A 20,156-nucleotide genomic window follows, 5' to 3' on the forward strand; every position below is an offset into this window, starting at 1 on the left:
CCGAGGGAGGAGAACAGTGGGGGCCTTTTTACCAAAGACCCGGAAAGCAGAAGGGCACCCAGTCTGGGACAAGGCAGGTGCCAGCAGGCCCCCACCCCCCTGATCACCCCATAGGGTCACCCCACAGAGCAGCCCTCATCACCAGCCAGGCCTATGGACCCCTACCCATGCATGAATTTTCATGCACAGGACCTTTAGTAAGAAATAAAAAGATTTTAAAACCAGCTGGGCAAACGTCACATGCATCTCCTATAACAGGGCTGGGGTTCCTGATAGGGAGGCGGCCTGCAGAGCAGATGCTGAAAGAGATCCCAGAGGCTGTAGGCCGGGCAGAGAGCCCATCAGACACACGATACATGAACAGGGAAGTCTGCCGCCCAGGAACTTCTGCTCCCTGGGAATGCATGGTCTGCTCCCCATCCTCTCATGCTTTTCAGACTCTGCTCCTTACTTTTTTCTGCACCCCTTGACAGCTCATTCATTCCTAAGTACCATGTCAAAAATCCCAACAGCAGTTCCAACTCATGAAATCACCACCTGTCAGAGCTGGAGGGACTTAAGGATCCTCTGGGCTAGGGGCTTTATGCTGTGTTACTCGGGGGCCTTAGGGGTGGGGTAGAGACACCAAGGAGCCACCTACTTGCACAATTTGGGGAGATGATTTACATAAGCAAGGCTCCGGGCCATCCCAACCCTCCCGCTTTTCATTTAAAGGAGTTTTCCTTTTGATTTGATTTGTAATAACTATAAATATGGCTTCAACATGAAATAGCATAGTTTTAAATGATTCTTCCAGCAAAACAAGAGGGAAGACCTTGAGGGCTAGAAAAGGAAGGTAACTTATCCAAGGTAAGATTAGTAAATGGCAGATCATGGACTAAAGTTTGGCTTTGCAGGTCCCCACTCCCAGAACCCCTCTTCCCATCCCCTGGCCTCTGGTGGCAGCAATAAGTGAGCTCCACACCCCACTGTCCTGCAGGACTCTGGGCAAAGCTCACCTTTAGAAGCCACTAAGTTAATACCCAGAGGCTTTGGGAGGTGGTAACCGTGGCTCTTTCCATGTTCAGGAGGAGCTGATTGTAGAAATGTCTCCTCCCCAGTCTACCACGTGACCACTTAACCACACTGCTCCTCATCTCGCGGCAGAAGTTCTTAAGTGCAACATCAACCCAAGGTCAGAAGGAGATGAGCCCGTGAACGGGGCAGGGCTGGTCTGGAACAGAGGACCTGTGTGAGTCAGAGGCTGCAGGTCAGCATCTCTAAAAGTAATTTCTCCCACCTCGCCTTTGCCATCGCCTTCTGATATGACACAAGGCCCTGGCACCTCGGACCATCAGAACTATCCAGGCCCCAGCAGGGACTGTAATGAGCTCTTCCCAAGGGGCCTGGTGTCCGTGAGGTAGGACCGAGCAAGCTTCTGGTTGGTCTAAACATTTCAGGGATATGAACGAAAATGTAAGAGGGTCATGACAACCAGAATGGAGATGAAATCGAAAGCCTGGCATCAAGTGTCTCAGGTATTGTGATTTCGTGGAATTTATTTAGTGGATGCAGGACCCAGCCAGTTACCAGGAATACAGTGAGCTAGGTTTCAGGCTCCTCTCCAAAAATAATAAATACTGTAAATAGATGAGCCAACCCTAACAATATTATAATACATAAAGTATGATCACCCTATTTTATAGATGAAGAAATCGAGCCTGAAAAAAAGATGAAGCAATATGTGCAGGGACACAAAATGCATTCAAACCCAGGTGATTTGCCTCAGGAGCCACAGAACAGACCACAAAACTGCCACAGGGTAACCATCCATTGAATGAAGGGATCTTTCTGATGGTGGGCATGGGAGGAGGGTGGCAAGCTATTGGGTCACAGTTTAGATCTAGGGACCTGTAATGGAAGACCAGGGACTGTCCCATCCTACAAAACCCCTTTCAACAAACATCCAATCATCCCAGAAATAATGATTTACCATCTACCATCTGTGGCCAGGCACTGTATTAGAAACTGCCTGTGCAGTGCGGGGCACACCTGTCACAGTCTGCACATTCACAGGGACAAGTCTGAGCGCCTGTGTGTGTCTCATGCCAGTGATCCCCTCACAGAACAGACCTCCAGCAATGACAAACGTCATTCTCAGACCTAGCCCTGAACCTCGCAGCAGGATTTCACTTTGCTTCCTACCCCCACGTCTCCCTGAATCTTCCTGTGCTCTGAGCTATCCCCTGGACTCGGTCTCTTATTAACAACCTCCTGTTGTCCACTCGACCGGAGACTCTGACCCAGTTCCCTGACCTGATCAGCTACTGCAGGCAAATATGCAGCCTGGACCAGCCCAGTCGGAAGTGCTCCTGAACGTCTGTTAGTACAGGACACCCTCACAAACCAGGAGGCTGAGAGGAAAGGCTTGTAAGTGTGGGATCCCCAGAGAGCCAGGAGACAGCATGTTAATATCCTGACCAGCTTGTATCCATTCATTCATCCAACAACAAATATTGTTCTTTGGTTTGGGGGGATATTTTTCCATTGATTTTTAGAGAGAGGGGAAGGGAAAAGGAGAGACAGAGAGAGAGAAACATCAATGTGAGAGAGACACATCAATTGGTCGCCTCCCGCACGCACCCCAACCGGAGCCAGCTATTGAGCCTGAAACCGAGCCTTGACCAGAACCGAACCCAGGACCCTTCACTATCCACTGAGCCAAACCAGTGGATAGGGCTAACAACAATAATTTATTGAGTGGTGACTATGAGCCAGGCACTGTTCTAGGCACTTGGATTACATCACTGAATAAAATAAACAAAGATCACCTCCTTGCAGAGCTTCAATCTAGGGGGAAGAGAAAAGTCAACAATAAACAGAACAAGGAGATACATATATGCCTGCATGGTGATAGGTGCTATAGAGGAAAAAGAAAAGGTAGAGCAGGATAATGGGAATGGGGGTGCCAATAGGACAGGAGGACCAGGACCCAGCCTCAATGGGGTGGTCAGGGTGGACCCAATGAAAAGATGAGACTTAAGTGAAAATCTGAAGAAGGTGAAGAGGGAGTTAACTAAGGAGATGTTGGGGGAAAGAGCATCCAGGCAGAGGGAACAAAGTGAGAAAGGTCATCGCCAGCCAGGAGGGTGCCTGGGTGCTGAGACAGACATGCTGGCGAGAAATTGGGATGTTCCCTCCCAGTTCCTTCCATCTTCTCAGTGAAATAGGATGGGAGAGGAGTTTGAAAATCGGGAGAGAGGGGAAGGTTTCCTTAATGTGTAAGAAAGCAGTACGGTTATTTGACGAGGCAAACATAACATATCATGCCTGTCGATGGGAAGACGCACCGAGGTTTCGTGGTGTGAATGTTAGGTGGGACCAGTGCTCGGGGTGTGTGTTTCTCTCCAGCCACATGCAACTGTCTGGTGGGAGAAGGCCAAGGCCGGGCTTCCCTGGGCCCATGGGGCCTGTAGGGAACAGGCTTTCCATCCATGCTGGCAGGAGTTTGGGGGGCCAGCCCGAGCTGATGCTGGAACCTCGAAATTGCCTTGCCACTCAAGTCCCCATTGCTCATTCTTCTGGGTTGAACCTTTAAAAGCAATCGATTTGGAATCTGAGGAACTTCAATAGGTCCTCGAATCGTCATTTTCTTCCCTTTCGTTTCGTTATAAAGCTGATGAGATGCCATAGGAACTTAACTCTTGTTTATGTCAATTAGCCAATGGTAAAACAGGTTTTGTTGTCTGTGGTTTTGCTTAAAGTCTCAGAACCTATTGACAGCGTTAAATGGGGACTCATTGCACTTCTGAATCCTTAGGCAGAGTATCTTGCAAAGGTGGCATCCTATTCATATTATTCCACAGAAATCACTGCTCAGGCAAGTCTACGGAAGCAACATTTGGCCAGGCTCCTTGATTTGCAAGGCAGCTGTGAGCAGCAGGCCTCTGTCCAGCCAGGAGTCCAGTCCCTGACCTGTGTGTGCAGAGCTGATGCTGCTCTGGCCCCTGGCATGGGTTTCCAGGCAAGTTTTCCCTTCCAGCTGCCCCTCCCCTATTTGGGTAATTGGCCAGGGGTCATTTAGGTGACCTCTGCCTCTAGTCTGAGAGGCTCGCTGTGGCCTTCTGAGTCATGCAGCTCAGAGTCCCGGGAGTAGAAACTCTGCTAGAAGGCTTCAGCCAGGGAACAATGAGTTGTGATCAGGTGACCAGTGCTGGGGACCAAGAAAATGGGAGGGACTGGGAAACTGTTGTCTTCATTGTTTCGTTTTCCATTACCTGTGAACTCATCACCTTTGCATGAGATTTCAAACCCATATGACAAAAAATGAAATAAATTGACCGAGACCTCAACAAAGTAACACACTGATGAAAGGAAAGTGTCTGCATAGAAAGAGCATGTGCTCACCCAACTACTGTTTAATGCTCATCATCATAAGCGTTTTCTGATTTGTTTCCTGTTCCTTTGCATTTTCTATTATCTTTTAGGCTGAAAGTAAAAAATTAAAAGGAGGGATTTCAGCATCTCCCTAGCTCTTTATGTCTTCTCAAATACGATACCACCGTACTTTTGTTGGGAAGCCATTTCTGAGAACAATTACCCACAATTAGAAAAGAAAGCAGCCCGAGGGAACGGTGTCAGGATTCGGCAGATAGTCTGGGTGGAAGTCTGAGCTTGTGCCTGGGGGAGCTGGGGAGGCCAGAGCGACACCAAACCCATGCAGACCCTGTTGATGAGCATCATTGCACCAACACGAGGGAATGACAGAAAAGCCATTCTCCACTTTCTGAGTTACTTAAAAACAAGGCAACATTGCAAGAGTAACTATGTCACAGAGAAAGAAACAATTGCACAAATGCTCTTCAACTGTATCTGTCTATCCAGTTGTTTCTTTCACCTCTGCTTTCCACATCCTCTCCAAAATCCTAACATTATTTGTACCTGAGCCATTATAATAAGAATCCATTGAAAGGGTTAAAGACTTCTTTGTTTTAGCTTCTTTTTCTAAATAGAAAAGGCAATACATCACCAAGCATGTATCCTGAGCGTACATTCTCTCTGATGCATTAACAAAAGTAATCAGTATAAATTATATTTGTCAAGAAACATAATTCTTTCAAGCCACGCCTCTGATCTGGGCAATGGGCAATGGGCAGTAAGAGCCCCTTTATCAGGCAAAAACTGCCACCTTGTGGAATAAGATGGAACGGCAGTCATCTGTCTAAGAAAAGCCGTATCCACATGCAGACTTTCACCACAAAGGCATTCTTGAGTCAAAACCCAAAGGTCAAAATATAGCTCGAAGCCCCTCTAGACAATGATCAGCGAGAAGACAATCCCATCTCCCTTTCAATCAGCTTTGACCACCAAGGTGATATCTAGACTAAGAAATGGTCTGGGTTTAAAAATCAAATCAAGCCCCTGGTTTCAAGTCCCCCAGCCCTAGAGAGGCCAGACCTCTCGAGAAAAGAACCACCCTCACCTAGCGTGCACGCTCTCTCTCTCGCTCTCTCTCTCGCTCTCTCTCTCTCTCCTCTCTTAAATCAAAAGGTAAAGAGGAAGTGACAGGAGAGCAGAGATTCCTCACTTTAGTGCTGTCCTTGAAACAAGAGTTATGAGACACAAGAAGACTCCAAGTGCATGTGACAAGAGCACTGGTCAGGTGACTTAACCATAACCCTTGCCCTCAAACACAGGCAAATAGTCCACCACTACTGCTTTCCTCACCAATCAGCAATGCCAAACCGGGACACGTCCTCTCCCAGGACATATGCTCCCATCAGGCTGGGAGAAGGGGACTGTTTAGTTTTGTTAATTTTCAACTATTTTTTTCATTTCAAACCTACAAAAAAATTAAAAGACTGGACCAATGAAACCAGAATGCCTTCTACTTAAATTCACTGCTTTATTAGGGTGTAGTTTATTCTTCCTGAATTTCTTCTTTGCAAAAATAAACATGCGCTACAGGGTGGGGCACCAGCAGGTTTACAGCTGTTCACATGAAAAAATAATACAATAATTAATAAATAATCGTGCAAGAATAAACTCTGTGTTTCATGTACTCACAACTGTGAACCTACTTTGCCCGACCCTATATGTGTTTTAGCTTCCCCACGTTTCTTACACAGAAGTTAACAAGCAAAATAAATGTAACTGTTTTTGCAGTTTGCTGTTTTCCTTTCATATAGTCTGAAAATGACTCCAAGTCAGTTTCTGGAAATCTCCCTCAGTGTGTCTGGTGGTAACAGTGTTCTATTGTGTGAATACACTACAGCTGATTCAACCAGTCTCTGACAGACTCCATTACAATCACCTACAATAAATTAAATATGTATTGTTTTAAATTTGGGAAAATATATTCTTAGGGGGATTTTCTAGAAGTGGGATTGCTGCCTATTTTTGTTTGCTGTTTCCCAATTCCCTATCCATAACGACCATCCCATTTTGCACACTCGCCAGCACAATTTGTGAGCACCCGTCCCCCACAACCTTGCAACGGGGTGCTGTTAGCCTGTGAATTTTTGCCAAATCCATAGGTGAGAAATGAATGTGGTTTTAATTTCCATTCTTTACAGTGAAGTTGAACATCCTTTAGAACAGCGGTTCTCAACCTGCGGGTCGCCAACCTGCGGGTCGCAACCCCTTTGGGGGTCGAACGACCCTTTCACAGGGGTTGCCTAAGACCACCGGAAAACACATATATAATTACATATTGTTTTGGTGATTAATCACTATGCTTTAATTATGTTCAATTTCTAACAATGAAAATACATCCTGCATATCAGATATTTACAGTACTATTCATAACAGTAGCAAAATTACAGTTATGAAGTAGCAACAAAAATAATGTTATGGTTGGGGGTCACCACAACCTGAGGAACTGTATTAAAGGGTCGCGGCATTAGGAAGGTTGAGAACCACTGCTTTAGAAGATTAGGAGTCACTTTCATATGTTTTCCTGTGAGCTGTTAGTTCATTATTTGTTCATTTTTCTATTGGGTTTCTGATCTTCTATACCTTTGAATTTCTAAGTGTTCTTAGGGGAATGAGTCTCGTATCTCTGAAAAATATTGTAAATATTTTCTCCGAATGTGTTCTGACACCTAATACAGTATTGTTAACTGTGGTTGCCATTCTGTACATTACATTGCAGGGCTTTTTTATAACTGAAAGCTTGTGCCTTTTGACTACTCTCGCCCATTTAGCACGCCTCCCACCCCCCACCTCTGGCAACCACCAATCTGTTTTTTCTATATGATAACTATTTAAGCAACAGCTTTACCGAGATATAATTCATACTTTGGAGTGTACAATCTGCTGGGTTTCAGTATATCCACTGAGTTTTACAACTATCATCACTATCTAATTCCAGAACAGATGGATTCGCCTATTCTGGACATTTCATATAAATGGAATTATATAATATAGATGGCCTCTTGTGTCTTGCTTCTTTCATATAACATAATGTTTAAAATATTTGTCCATTTTGTAGCATACATTTATCAGTACTTCATTTCTTTTTATTTTCAAAATAATATTCCCTTGTATAAATATACAACCCATTTTGTTTATCTACTGATAAAGTTAATGTGTATATCAGGACCCACAAAATGCAGGCCTCCCCAATTGGCCTGGCCCATGTCATTAATCTAAGCCTAGGTCCCTGATGGGAAACACCTGTCAAGGAAACCTACAACTCAGGTTAGCGAGCTGAGCTTACCCTAGAAAATAGGACCTGCTGGCCTTACAAGGAAATCCCCAACCTCACAGCCAGTCATGCCCTGTGTCCGCCTTGCCTCTTCCAATGCTCTATCAAACTCACTCCTGCCCCAAACCCCTCAGGAACAGTGTTCCACTGCTAGCGAGGCACTGTACTCCCCCAACCCCTGTGTTATTTTCCCAGAATAAAGGACATGTACATTGTTTTAGTTTTGTCGTTTGACACTACTCAGTAGTGGATGGACATTTGGATTGTTTCCACTTTGGGGCTATTATGAATAATGGTCCTGTGACTATTCATGCATTCATTTTTGTGTGGACATGTGTTTTCAATTCTCTCGAGTGGAATCCTATTTCAAATTCTAGTAGTGGGGTTCCTGAGTCATATGATAACTCTTTGTTTAAATTTTTGACGAACTGCCAAACTGTTTTATAAAGTGGCTACATAATTTTATACTCTCACCATCAATACCTGAGGGTCCCTCTTTCTCCACATCCTCACCCAACATTTCTTATTATCTATCTCTTGGATGATGGTCATCCTAGTAGGTATGACATGCTATGTCACTGTGGTTTTGATTGGCATTTCCCTAATGACTAATCATAGGCGACATCTTTTTATGTGCTCATTGGCCCCTTGTATCTTCTTGGGAGATACAAATCCTATATCTTCTATTCAAATCCTGTGTTCATTCTCAAGTGAAATATTTGTCTTTTTATTGTTGCGATATAAAACTTCTTTATATATTCTGGATACTAGTCACTTATCAGATATGCAAATTGCAAATATTTTCTCCCATTCTGTGAGTTGTCTTGGTACTTTCTTAAAGATGTACTTGGAAGCACAAAAGTGTTTCATTTTGATTAAGTCCAAATTCATCTATTTTTGTTGTTGCTGTTGCTTGTGCTTTTAGTGTCATATCTAAGAAACAAGTGCCCAGTTCAAGCTCATGAAGGTTATGCATACGTTTCCTTTAAAACTTTTATGATTTTAGGTCTTAAATTTAGGTCATGATTAATTGTGAGCTAATTTTTGTGTATAATGTAAGTAAAAGGTCCAGCTGTATTCTTTTGCATGTAGATATGCAATTGTCTTAGTTCCATTGGTTTAAAATACTGTTCTTTCTCCCCCATTGAATTATCATGGTATCCTTGTCAGAAATCAATTGACCATAAAAACATGGGTTTATTTCTAGACTCTTAGTTATATTCTCCTAATCTATACGACTATACTTGTGCAACTGTCACACTGTTTTAAGTAGTGTTGTAGTGCATTAGAAATACAGAAATGTGAGTCCTCCAACTTTTTCAAAATTGTTTTGACTATTCTGGATCTCTTGTATATCCATATGAATTTGGGAATCATCTCATTAAATTCTGCAAAAAAAAAAGTGAGCTAGGATTTTGATAGGGATTGTGTTCAATCTATAGGTCAAGTTCAGAAGTTTTGCCATCTTAACAGTATTAAGTCTTCCAATCCATGAATATGGGATGTAAAAATATTCTCATTTGAGTATACATATACTGGATGGGTGTTGAGTTGTGCTTTTCCTGGCTTTATGGTTTGTTTTGATGGGGGAGTGTAATATTTATTGTCACTTTACATTTCGTCTCATAGTAGCTTTATATAGATGTTGTATTTTGTGTTATGTTCTTCTAAAATGTCATATTTTCCTGGTTCAGCAATAACAATATACGTAGACAGGGGTAAAGAATTTAGGTGACTCTGGGTTTCTTCATTCAAAAGCTAACTTTTCTTTTAATATAATACGATGCAGGTGTGTGGGGTTTTAAATCAATGATATCTTTTTTATGGAGATGGGTTTGCTGTGTCCTATGATGCTCTGTGGTTTCTATAGGAGCCTTAATTTTTACCTTTTACTTCCTTCTTTCCCTTTCCCATCAACCCTCTAAGGAACACCTGCCTCTTCTAATTCACCTGCCAGAATTGGTGCTTTCCCACGGCTGCCACCTCTGGTCCTCTACAGTTTCATATCCTTCTCTTTTTATTCCCCAGTGGCCAGGTATCTGATCACAGGTCTCAGATTGTTTTCATATTTCCGCCTCAGGTGTATCTCTCACTTTCTAAGAGTAATTTTATCTGAGTTCTTTAGACACAAGGACCCAGATGCATGTTTCTCTGTCTGCACAGTCTCCACTCTCCACTGCAGTGAGGACCAGACTGACTCCCTTGGCTTCAGGTGTCTCTTCCTTATTTGCACATACACTGAAGTTTGTCGTGTTCCCTTTTAGTTACGTTGCAGATATGGGTTACAGGTGTGATCACTTGTTCTCTTTCTTGTGTGATGTAGTTTTTGCAGAACATGTGCAAAGATTCCAGTGTGAGCAACCATCCTTATCCTAAGAGCATTTGGAAGGTCCTCAGACTGACTTCTAAACACTCCTTTTTATTTCAAAACTTTTTCTGAAAATTTTAAACTTGGCTTCACTTAGAACAATGTGTTGAGTGATAAAGAGGAAAGCTACCTAGAGTGATTGAACTCAGCCATCCCCTAACCCAGAGAATGAGATGCTTTCTGTGTGCCGAACACTGCAGACTCCAAAGACTCCACAGGAGCCCTATGTCTCTTCTCTGCTGCCTTCTCCTGCGCCACAGTCCTCCAAAAGTTATCCTTTCATAAAGGTATTTGTACTCCTATGTTCATTGCAGCACCATTTATAATAGCCAAGATATGGCAACAACCTAAGTGTCCTTCAACGGATGATTGGATAAAGAGGATGGGGTACACATATAAATGGAATATGACTCAGCCATAAGAAAACTGACATTTGCAACAACATGGATGGATCTTGAGAGTATCACGCTAAATGAAATAAGTCAGATGGAAAAAAATAAGAGCCATATGATTTCACTCAGGTGTGGTATATAAAATAAAAAGCAACAAATGAAAAAACAAATTCAAAGACTTAGACAACAGTATGGTGGTTACTAAGTGAAAAGCGTGGTAGGGGAGAATGAAAGGGGTAAAAAAGGATCAAATATATGGTGTTAGAAGGAGACTAGACTTTGGGTGGTGAACACACAATGAAATATACAGATGATGTATTATAAAGTTGGACACCTGAAACTTATTTAATGTTATTAACCAATGTTACCCCAATAAATTTAATTAAAATCAAATAATAATAATAATGATCATTTACCCCTCTTTATAAGTGAGAGAACAAGTTCTGTGTACAGTAGAAGTCAAATGAGTATACAGTCTAGTGAATCAATACTGAGATTAGAACATTTAGATTCCTGCTCCTCTTCTCACTTTCCCCTCATCCTCATCAAGTTTCATGTCCTGGAGAAAGTCATTTCTCTTCGAACTCATACTCTCATATCTAAAGCTGAACAGTAATCTTACCTCAGGAGATCCTATAAAGTTCTTTTGAAGCATGAAGGTGCTTTGAAAAGTAGAAAATGTCATAAAAATGTGAATAATGTTTATACACGCCCAAGACAAACAAGGCAGAGATATATAGGTATCATCCTATCACACACTTTAGCAAGATTAGTGACCAACCTGGACAGAGAGTCAATCCAGGCATTGGCAATAGAACACAATGGGGCGAAGGAATGAAGAAATAATTACCTTCACTATTGACTTGAACATCATCTGGGAATACTCTGTAAGTACCATGAAAATGTATATATTGGGTTGGAGTTGCAAAACCCTAAATTAGATTCATAATAGTTTCCTCAGGCAACAGACAATTTCGTACCCAGCCATTTGGGGACCAAGCTGAGAACAAAGACAGCTGCACTTGGCATCTTTAAAAAGATTTTTATCACATCTTCTCCTTCCCATCTTTATTTATTCTAAGAATAGGAACCAGAAATTGGAAAAGGCTACAGCCTCTTCTCTGGTTCTTGGCTTGCTCACCCTCTTCTGGGTCCTAAACAAATGAGCGGCGAGAGTAGTTTTTTATAGAATTCTGAGAAAGAAGAAGCTCCAAAAGCTGCTCATTCTCAGGGTGGCTCCATGAAGGCTTTATCCACCCTGTTGTTTATGATCTGATTTGCAAAGTGACAGCCTGAAGCCTCTAACCCTGGCGTCCCTACAGGTCTTTGGGGCCACCAGGGAAGACACCATCTTCTCTGAACCCTAAACCCCCTGACTGGACATTGAATTATGATTTAGTGTCTCCAATACATTCCCTCAATGCCTAATTTATGCCCGGGTCTTTTAACTAGTCCTTTTCTCTGCTATCAGCTTAGGAAGTTCACAAGTGAGAATCTATGTTATATGGTATAGTATGGGTGTAGTAGCTATATTGAATATACATATTTAGTAGACACAGTTAGCTACTATTTCTCCCTATTCCTTCCTAATAGAACATATTTTGTTTAAGTATCTACCCTTAATTCACAGTAATGAGATCCCAGTCCCAGCAGTAGATCCTACTTAGTCTGAGCCCATTCTGTTCATTCCATTCCCAGGTCAATGATTGGCTTAACAATAGACACATGGTTTAATTCTGGCCAATGATACATGATGGGACATATGTTGGAGAACTTCTGAGAAGGAATTTCTCACTTCCAAGAATGAGATAAAGGAGAAACACCCCTTTGCCATGTCTGGATGCAAGGCCTGGAACTGCCCCAGCCATTGTGCTCCATCCTGAGAATGAAGCCAGACCTCTTGTTATGTGAAATAATAAACTTTCTTTTGATTAAGCCAGTTATGTCAGATTTTCTGCTCCTGCCACTAAAAACGTATCTATATATATAAAACCCTAAGTGACTGTTAGACCGTTCAACTGTTCGACCAGTAGCTATGACACACACTGACCACCAGGGGGAAGATGCTCTGACTGGTAGGTTAGCTTGCTGCTGGGGTCCGGCCAATCAGGATTGGGCGAGTTGGGCCGCACACACCCTGGATGAATTCATGCACCGGGCTGTTTTGGCCCAATCCCCGCAGGCCAGGCCAAGGGACCCCACCAGTGCAGGATTGGGGAGGAGAGAGATCGCAGGAGGGCTCCAGGACTTGTCCAGCCCATCTCACCCAGTGCTGATCAGGACTGATTGGGGCCAGTTGGCTGGGGAGGGACCACACCGGTGCACAAAGCCATGCACCAGGCCTCTAGTAATAAAATAATATAACATAAGCAATTTGTTTTAGGATTTCCATACTCATGAAGTGTATCTCCATGTCATTCAAAACTTTGAGAGTGAAAATGCTCATGTGGTAGAAGGGAGTAATTTTGATATACTGAAGATTTCCCCCACAACCCCATCATACCACAAGGTATCCAAATTTTGAACAAAAATAACTGTATTACGCACTTAGAAACTATTGAAAGAAGGCTTCGGTTCAAAGGGGTGTACTTTGAATGTGTAATAGTCCAAGAAAGTAAAAGCTACGCCTTTGACTTATTCTGGATACTGGCTTCTTCGCAAAGGCTAGACACTAACACAGTTAACAGCTCTTGCCTAGTTTATGAAGAAGAAACCAACTGAGTCTGCATCACCAGGCACTCCGTGTGCCTTTTCTCAAATAGTTACTTCACGTTTGCTACCATAGCCAATTATTCTACCAGCAAACCTGAGGGTGTTGTCTCACTGGAGATAAAAAGAAGCTAAACTTGAGGGCTGTTTAGCTCCCTAAATATCACCAGAGAACCTGATAATAAAATAAAACTAAGTTTATTTTTTAAGTCACTGCCATAAGGAAGAACATCGCTTTGACTGAGGATTAGCCCTGTCTCAAAAGGGGATAGTTAGATGTGGGCTATTTATAAGGCTTTGGTGTCTCAGCTCAAGCGGTCAAGTTGGGTCTTTCAAGTCAGGGAACTGATTGGGAAGACTTTCTGATAAAATAACTTAGGAATGATGGATATAGAAATCGAGAATCCTGAAGCAAGTCTTAATATGTAAACTCTTCCTTGATAAGTGGGTGGTGTGCCCAGGTGAGCAGACAATTGTCACCAATAAAAGAGAACAGCAAAGTTATTTATAAACTTGTATTATATTTCCTAGGGAAGTTTTCCTGTAACAAAGGACTTAGTCATGTTGACACAGCTGGTCTCAGTGTTGTCACAAAAGATCATGTGTCTCAGGGAGCAAGAGAGAAAGATTTGAAATTAGAGGTGAAGGGATGCACACATCTCCTCTCACGTTGCCCAAAATTCCCCAATGCATCCTGTCCAAAAAGTGGCTTTGTTTTGTCTTCTTTGTAAGGGCAGTCCTTAGATGACTTCTTAATGAGCACTAACTATTTGCAAGAGTCCATGCCAGGTGTTTTGTACCAAATCATGGCCCATGCCTAAGTGACCTTAGGCAAGTCACAATTTCTCTGAGCCTTCATTTCCACAGCTTGAAAAAAAAATGAATAATACATTCAGAAGTGGAACCACCTGATGAGTGCAAAATGGTACCTGTGATTGCCCAATAAATATGTTGGGGGGTTTTCCTTTCTTCAAGGAACTTATAAAACTTTTAGAGAAAAAAAGAATAGCATAATTGACAGATTAATAGCAAAATATGAGACTCCACAAGACAACAAATGCCACGTGGGCCAAGTAAGTACTAAAAACAATAAACCACGGAGGTTGTGGTTTGCTGGAACCACCAGAAAAGGCTCCACAGTGGAGGCAGGTGCCAAGGCCAGACTGGGGAGATGCCTTGTTTTTCTTTCCTGACTCCTACTAAGAAGAGTCTAAAACTCTCAATAGTTGCAATTACTACCCAGATGTGATCATGGGATGCCCTATTTCCCCTCAGGGGTTCACTGTAACAAAGACCACCATATCTAAGCATATCCTTTGTAAGTAAGTGAATGAAAAACTAAAATTCCTACTCTTTACCCCTCAACACAAGTTCTAGCCTGAATCCTCACTGAAGAGCTATGTTACACAAACAAGGACTCATGAAGCTGCCTTACTCCCTTGAAGCCATTGAACCCAGAGAAGGTAATTGGTAGCCAAGCTCCCTCATTTCTGTGTCCCACTCTGGCCTCTCTGATTCCCCAGAACTAAAGGTGCCCTCAGGTATTAGGTATCCCGAGTCTAAAAGAGAGAAGGAAACAAATGTTTCCAACCTCAGATACCACAGAAACGTTCTCCTATCAAAAGATCCATCTCTCATTATGCTAAGTGAAATAAGCCAGTCAATGAAAGAAAAATACCACATGATCTCACTTATTTATGGATAATAAAGACCATTATAAACTGATGAACAAAAATAGATACAGAGGCAGAGCAGCATCGAACAGACTGTCAAACTACAGTGGGAAGGCCGGGGAGGGTTGGGGGCGGGGGAGAGATCAACCGAAGGACTTGTATGCATGCATATAAGCATAACCAATGGACACAACACAGTGGGGGGTAGGGGACGCTGGGGGAAGGTCAAGGGGGGGAAAAAAGGAGACATATGTACTACTCTTTGTAATACTTTAAGCAATAAAAAAAAGGTCCATCTCTCTCTTGAGCATCTCAACTTGCTATATCTGCATCAAGAAGCAAAAGACAGAGGAGAAACAAAGACATTTGCTCTCTCTGCCCCAGGAGACATAGCATTACCACTCCTCCTTATCTTTCTTTGACTCTAAGGACACCACCTTATAATATACTCCCTAAACTACTGTGAGTCCAGGCTCCAACTCAGGACCAAGCCTGAGTGAAATAGCACCCCAATGTTTTGGTCAATCTAAACCTCTGAGTAATTCAGATATGACCTCATAATTTTAAACTGGACTGGAGTTCAAAGAGATATCAGGGATAGGAACACCCAGTCCCAGAAACACCAGGCATGATGGCTCCACCGCCTATGCTTTGCCTCAGTTTAGAACAGGTGCCTTTTCATTAACCCTCTTAGAGACATCTGCAAATTCAAAATGAACTACAGATAAGCCTTTTCCAGATTATTCTCATGGGGGCTGGGAGAGCAGCAAGAGTAGAGCTACCCAGAGAGTAGAGTAGGAGGAGGAAGTGGTGCACATGGTATAATGAGGGGGAAAGAGGAAAGTAAAGAGGAAGAGTATGCTAAGCGATATAACAGTCCTTAAACTTCAGAATAACTTTGAAGGGTAAATATTGTTAGTCCCCATTGGAAGAGTCCATTGAATAATTTTCCTAAGAACACAGTTAATAAAGGACAGATCCAAAATACAATAATTCACATCATTTCCAAAGTACTTTCTCCTACACATTATTTCTCAAACTGGTGATTTGAGTAGCACTTCACTGGTTTTACCATATATTTGTGCATTTAACTGTGTTTATATTTAATATATGTAATATATATTACATTTAAAAGATCATATTTCTTCTCTTCAATAAATGGAAAACCATTTATGGATCAATTATCATAAGTAGAAGATAACTCTGAAGATGAGATAATGAAATAATGTTATTGCTTTCTAGCTAGATACTGTTATCTGCCTAATGAGCCAAGCCTCAGGCCTCCTCTTCCAATTTTTTAGAAGAAAAATTAGCCAATATCAGACAGATGACAGAGGTGTCAAAATGAGGACTTCCCCTTGAGGTAATTGGAAGGATGAGCAGGGAATTAGACAATGAACAGTTTCCTCATTATGTTATCCATTTAGTGCCATGTCTGTCCACCTTCTTAAATTGTCTCCAGTAACAGGAGGGGTAACATCCTATACTAGAGGGGAACTTGTTATTTATCAGGCTGCTTCCAGGTATGGGAGAGGGCTGTTTCTGACTACCACCCAAACACACACCACAGGCACAGCAAAGTGAGAAGTCTTGGGGATCAAAGAGTGTGTCCTGGGCTGGGCCTGGAGCCAGCTCCAGCAGGCTAATAGGGAATGTTTGCCAAAAGAATAAATAAAACTGTTACCTGGCAAAAGTATTACCTGGAGGTCTATGTTTCTGAAAGAAAGTTTACACGGTACGTACTATGTGCCGGCCCTGTGATTAAATGGTATTAAATTATTTAACCCTCACAAAACACTATGGAGAAGATATTATATTTGCCCTTTTTACAGAATGGGAAACTGAGGCAAAGAAAGGTCACACAGCCAGCCAATGTCAGAGACAGAATTCACCCCAGATCATCTAACACCAGAATCCATGCTCTTCGTCATGACCCTCATCTGCACACTAGTACATGACATATTTTTCAGAAAAAGCATTCATATGGGTCAACCCATGCATTCGCAGTTGAACTTGTCCTACAAACTTGTGTGCCCAGCTGTCCCTAAAAAAGAGTCTATTGTTATAGGCATGTTTAATGTTCTGGAGCAAATGTGGATATCAAGATGGCTTCAGATATACTATTTCCAGAGGTGACTATCACAAAAGGGCACTGACTCATGCACCAGATTAAGACCCTCCATAACTATGTGTAGTACAGATGGTCAGGAGCCTAGGAATTCCAAAGAGAGATGCTGATCTACTGACCCTGGAGTGGCCGAGAGAGCTTCAAGGAAGAAGAGAAACTCATAGGGGGGTCAGAATTGGGGACAACACAAGAAAGAGGAGTGCACTGAGGTGGGGACCATGAGTAGTGGTTTACCAACAGTGAGGAGACAGCTGATCTAAGGAGAGGAGCGCAAGTGTGGGATGTCAACGGGCAGACCCAAAAGAAGCCCACCAGAAAGTGCCTGGGTCAGCAGCCTGTGACACGGCCTCTCAAAGTGTCCTTCCATAATGCCCACAAAGACACAGGAAAAGATGACAACCTAAAACAACACTGAAAACTAGACCTGAAGGCTAATCTACTTCCAGAGTCTTGGAAGAATTCCCATTAATTATAAAGCAGGTAGAGAGAAATGCCCTGGCAGTGTTCTGCTGACAGTAACAAAGCAATCCTGTCCTCCTGAAAGGGTGGGGTTCCTCATCTCTACCCCATTATCTGGCCCCTGCCTAAGAAACACAAGAGCGCCAGGTAAGCTATCTATCGCACCGGCTTTTTGTGTTTTTGTCAGATGTGATTCTTTATTAAAAATAATTAATGAAATAACAATTACAGATAAAGTATCCATTGTCAGTGATTGCATAGAATTTTAAAAACCAAGAAAATATAATTTGAAGGATTGGGGGTGGTACATATGCCCAACCGGACAATTCAATTGATTTGGAATTAGTATTGCTAACATTCTAATATTATCTTTTTTAATTTAAATTCTTTATTGTGCCGAAACCAGTTTGGCTCAGTGGATAGAGCATCCGCCTGCGGACTGAAAGGTCCTGGGTTCGATTCTGGTCAAGGGCATGTATCTGGGTTGTGGGCACATCCCCAGTAGGAGATGTGCAGGAGGCAGCTGATCGATGTTTCTCTCTCATCGATGTTTCTAACTCTCTATCTCTCTCCCTTCCTCTCTATAAAAAAATCAATAAAATATATTTAAAAAAATAAATTCTTTATTGTTGAAAGTATTACATATGTCTCCATTTCCCCCATTTGATCTCTCCCCACCCACTCCCACCCCCCAGCACATGCCCTCACTCCCCTACTGTCTGTGTCCATTGGTTATGCTTATATGCACGCATACAAGTCCTTTGGTTGATCTCTTACTCCCCCATACCCTCCCCTACCTCTTGCAACTGCCCTTTAATGCATCCATTACCTCCCCTTCTATATCTCATCAAAGATTGTAACATCCAGGAAATGAGTCAGTGGGACTTGAGAGTAGAATATCCAGGGAGCTATGACTCCTCAAGTAAAGAGAAAGACAGAGAGTGTGTGTGCTCTGGGCAGTGGGAATAGAAAGAATTCCATGTCAATCCAGGTGAGCAGCCCTGGAAGAACACCTGCAAATATTGTGAATTGTTGCTCAAAAGACTGTTGACAGGTACCTAGAGTAGACAGAAAGTACAGCCAAACGCAATTCACAATTCTTATCAGTATAGATAACTCTTTGTAAAGCAAAGAAGATAAAAAAAAAAAAAGTAGCACGAGATCAATGGAAATAAAAAAGCTGAGAATTAGAAAAATAAAATTGAAAATTTAAACAAAAGAGAAAAATCCTACCTCTGGAAAGTATTTACTATTATAACTGTATGAAAACCTTTAGAAAACTAATTTATATTCCCAGTAGGGAAAGAATAAGCTGTGGGAAAAAGATGACAGGATTATCTAGATAAGGATTTCAAGGAAACTATAAATGCAATGTCAGAATTAAAATTTACTTATAGGCAATGAAGAGCACAAATGCCATTGGGAAAGTAATTGAAATAGTTGGTACCAAGAAAAAATCTTAATTAAAACTAAGATTGAGAACATAGAGCAAAGAGAAGAACTATCCGAACTAGGAAGCATGTGTGGCTATGGAGGGCCTTGACCCCTGATTGCTTGTCTCTTCACCACCACCGCCTCGGGTCCCTCAAAGTGAGGAACATCCATCACAGGCAAAGCTTCCATCATACCCACTGTAACTGAAGTCGCTGCAGCCAGGCCACACCCCAAAAGCTCTAGATCCTTCCTGTACTACTGAACATGGCTGAGGGTGAAGCATCTTGCTTCAGGAGTTAGGTGTGGCTTCCCCAGAGGCTGCTGGAAGATGAGAACCTGGAAATGAGGAGACTTTGAGTAATGAAAGATAAGAAACTATAAGGAGGGACAGATAAATTCCTCTCTTTCTGTCCCCCAGGGATGGTTCCAAGGTGCCATGCTTCAAAACTGTCTGGAAGACTCACTCATGACCAAGGAAACAGCTGGTATTTTATGAAGCTCCAGCCAGCTCAGTAACTCACCAACCCCTATTTGCTTTTTCTCCCCTGCCCCCCCCCCCCCACCACCCTGCCTCAGACTCAGTTTGCTCCCCTGGGATGGAAGTATACTAGGACCTTCCCCGGAAGCCTCAGCTCATTAGCTTTGTCTCCAGCTTTGTTTTCTAGGAAACGCAGACTAGGACAAAGACCATGCAGATAAAAGGTGCCAACTACAAAGATTAGTGAAAAAAGAAACCTTAAATACAGACAGATATTTGTATTTCTTATGCAAAAATTAAAGAAACGGTCTTAAAAGCCTTCAATCCAGAGAAAAACAAAGCATAAAAGTTTGTTACATAAATTGAACAAAAACCAGTTGACTTCGTGTTTTTCTACAAAAATGAATGCCAACAGACAGTGTAGCTGCATACATAAACTTCAGAGGGAGACGCTTGTGTCCCAAGAATTTTTAACAGCCACTTTGTTTTCATGTGTAAAAGACCTTTTAGATATGCAAAAATCTCAATTTTATACATACTTCAGATATGAAAAATATGAATATAAATGTATATTCCCTACATGTTTACTGAAAATTAACTTGAAGCCTGGCCCATGCTACTCAGGTGGGTAGAGAGTCAGCCCAAACACTGAGGGGTCTAGTGCTCAAGTCCCAGTCAAGGGCACATATCTGGGTTGCAGGTTGCATCCCTGGCCCCAGTCAGGGTGCATGCAGGAGGCAACCAGTAAATGTGTTTCTCTCTCTCTCTCTCATTCTCCGCTCTCCCTCCTTTCCACTCTATAAAAAAAAATCAATGGAAAAAATATCC

This window comes from Myotis lucifugus, unplaced genomic scaffold, assembly GCF_000147115.1.
Source record: "Myotis lucifugus unplaced genomic scaffold, Myoluc2.0 scaffold_26, whole genome shotgun sequence".
Lineage (NCBI taxonomy): Eukaryota > Metazoa > Chordata > Mammalia > Chiroptera > Vespertilionidae > Myotis > Myotis lucifugus.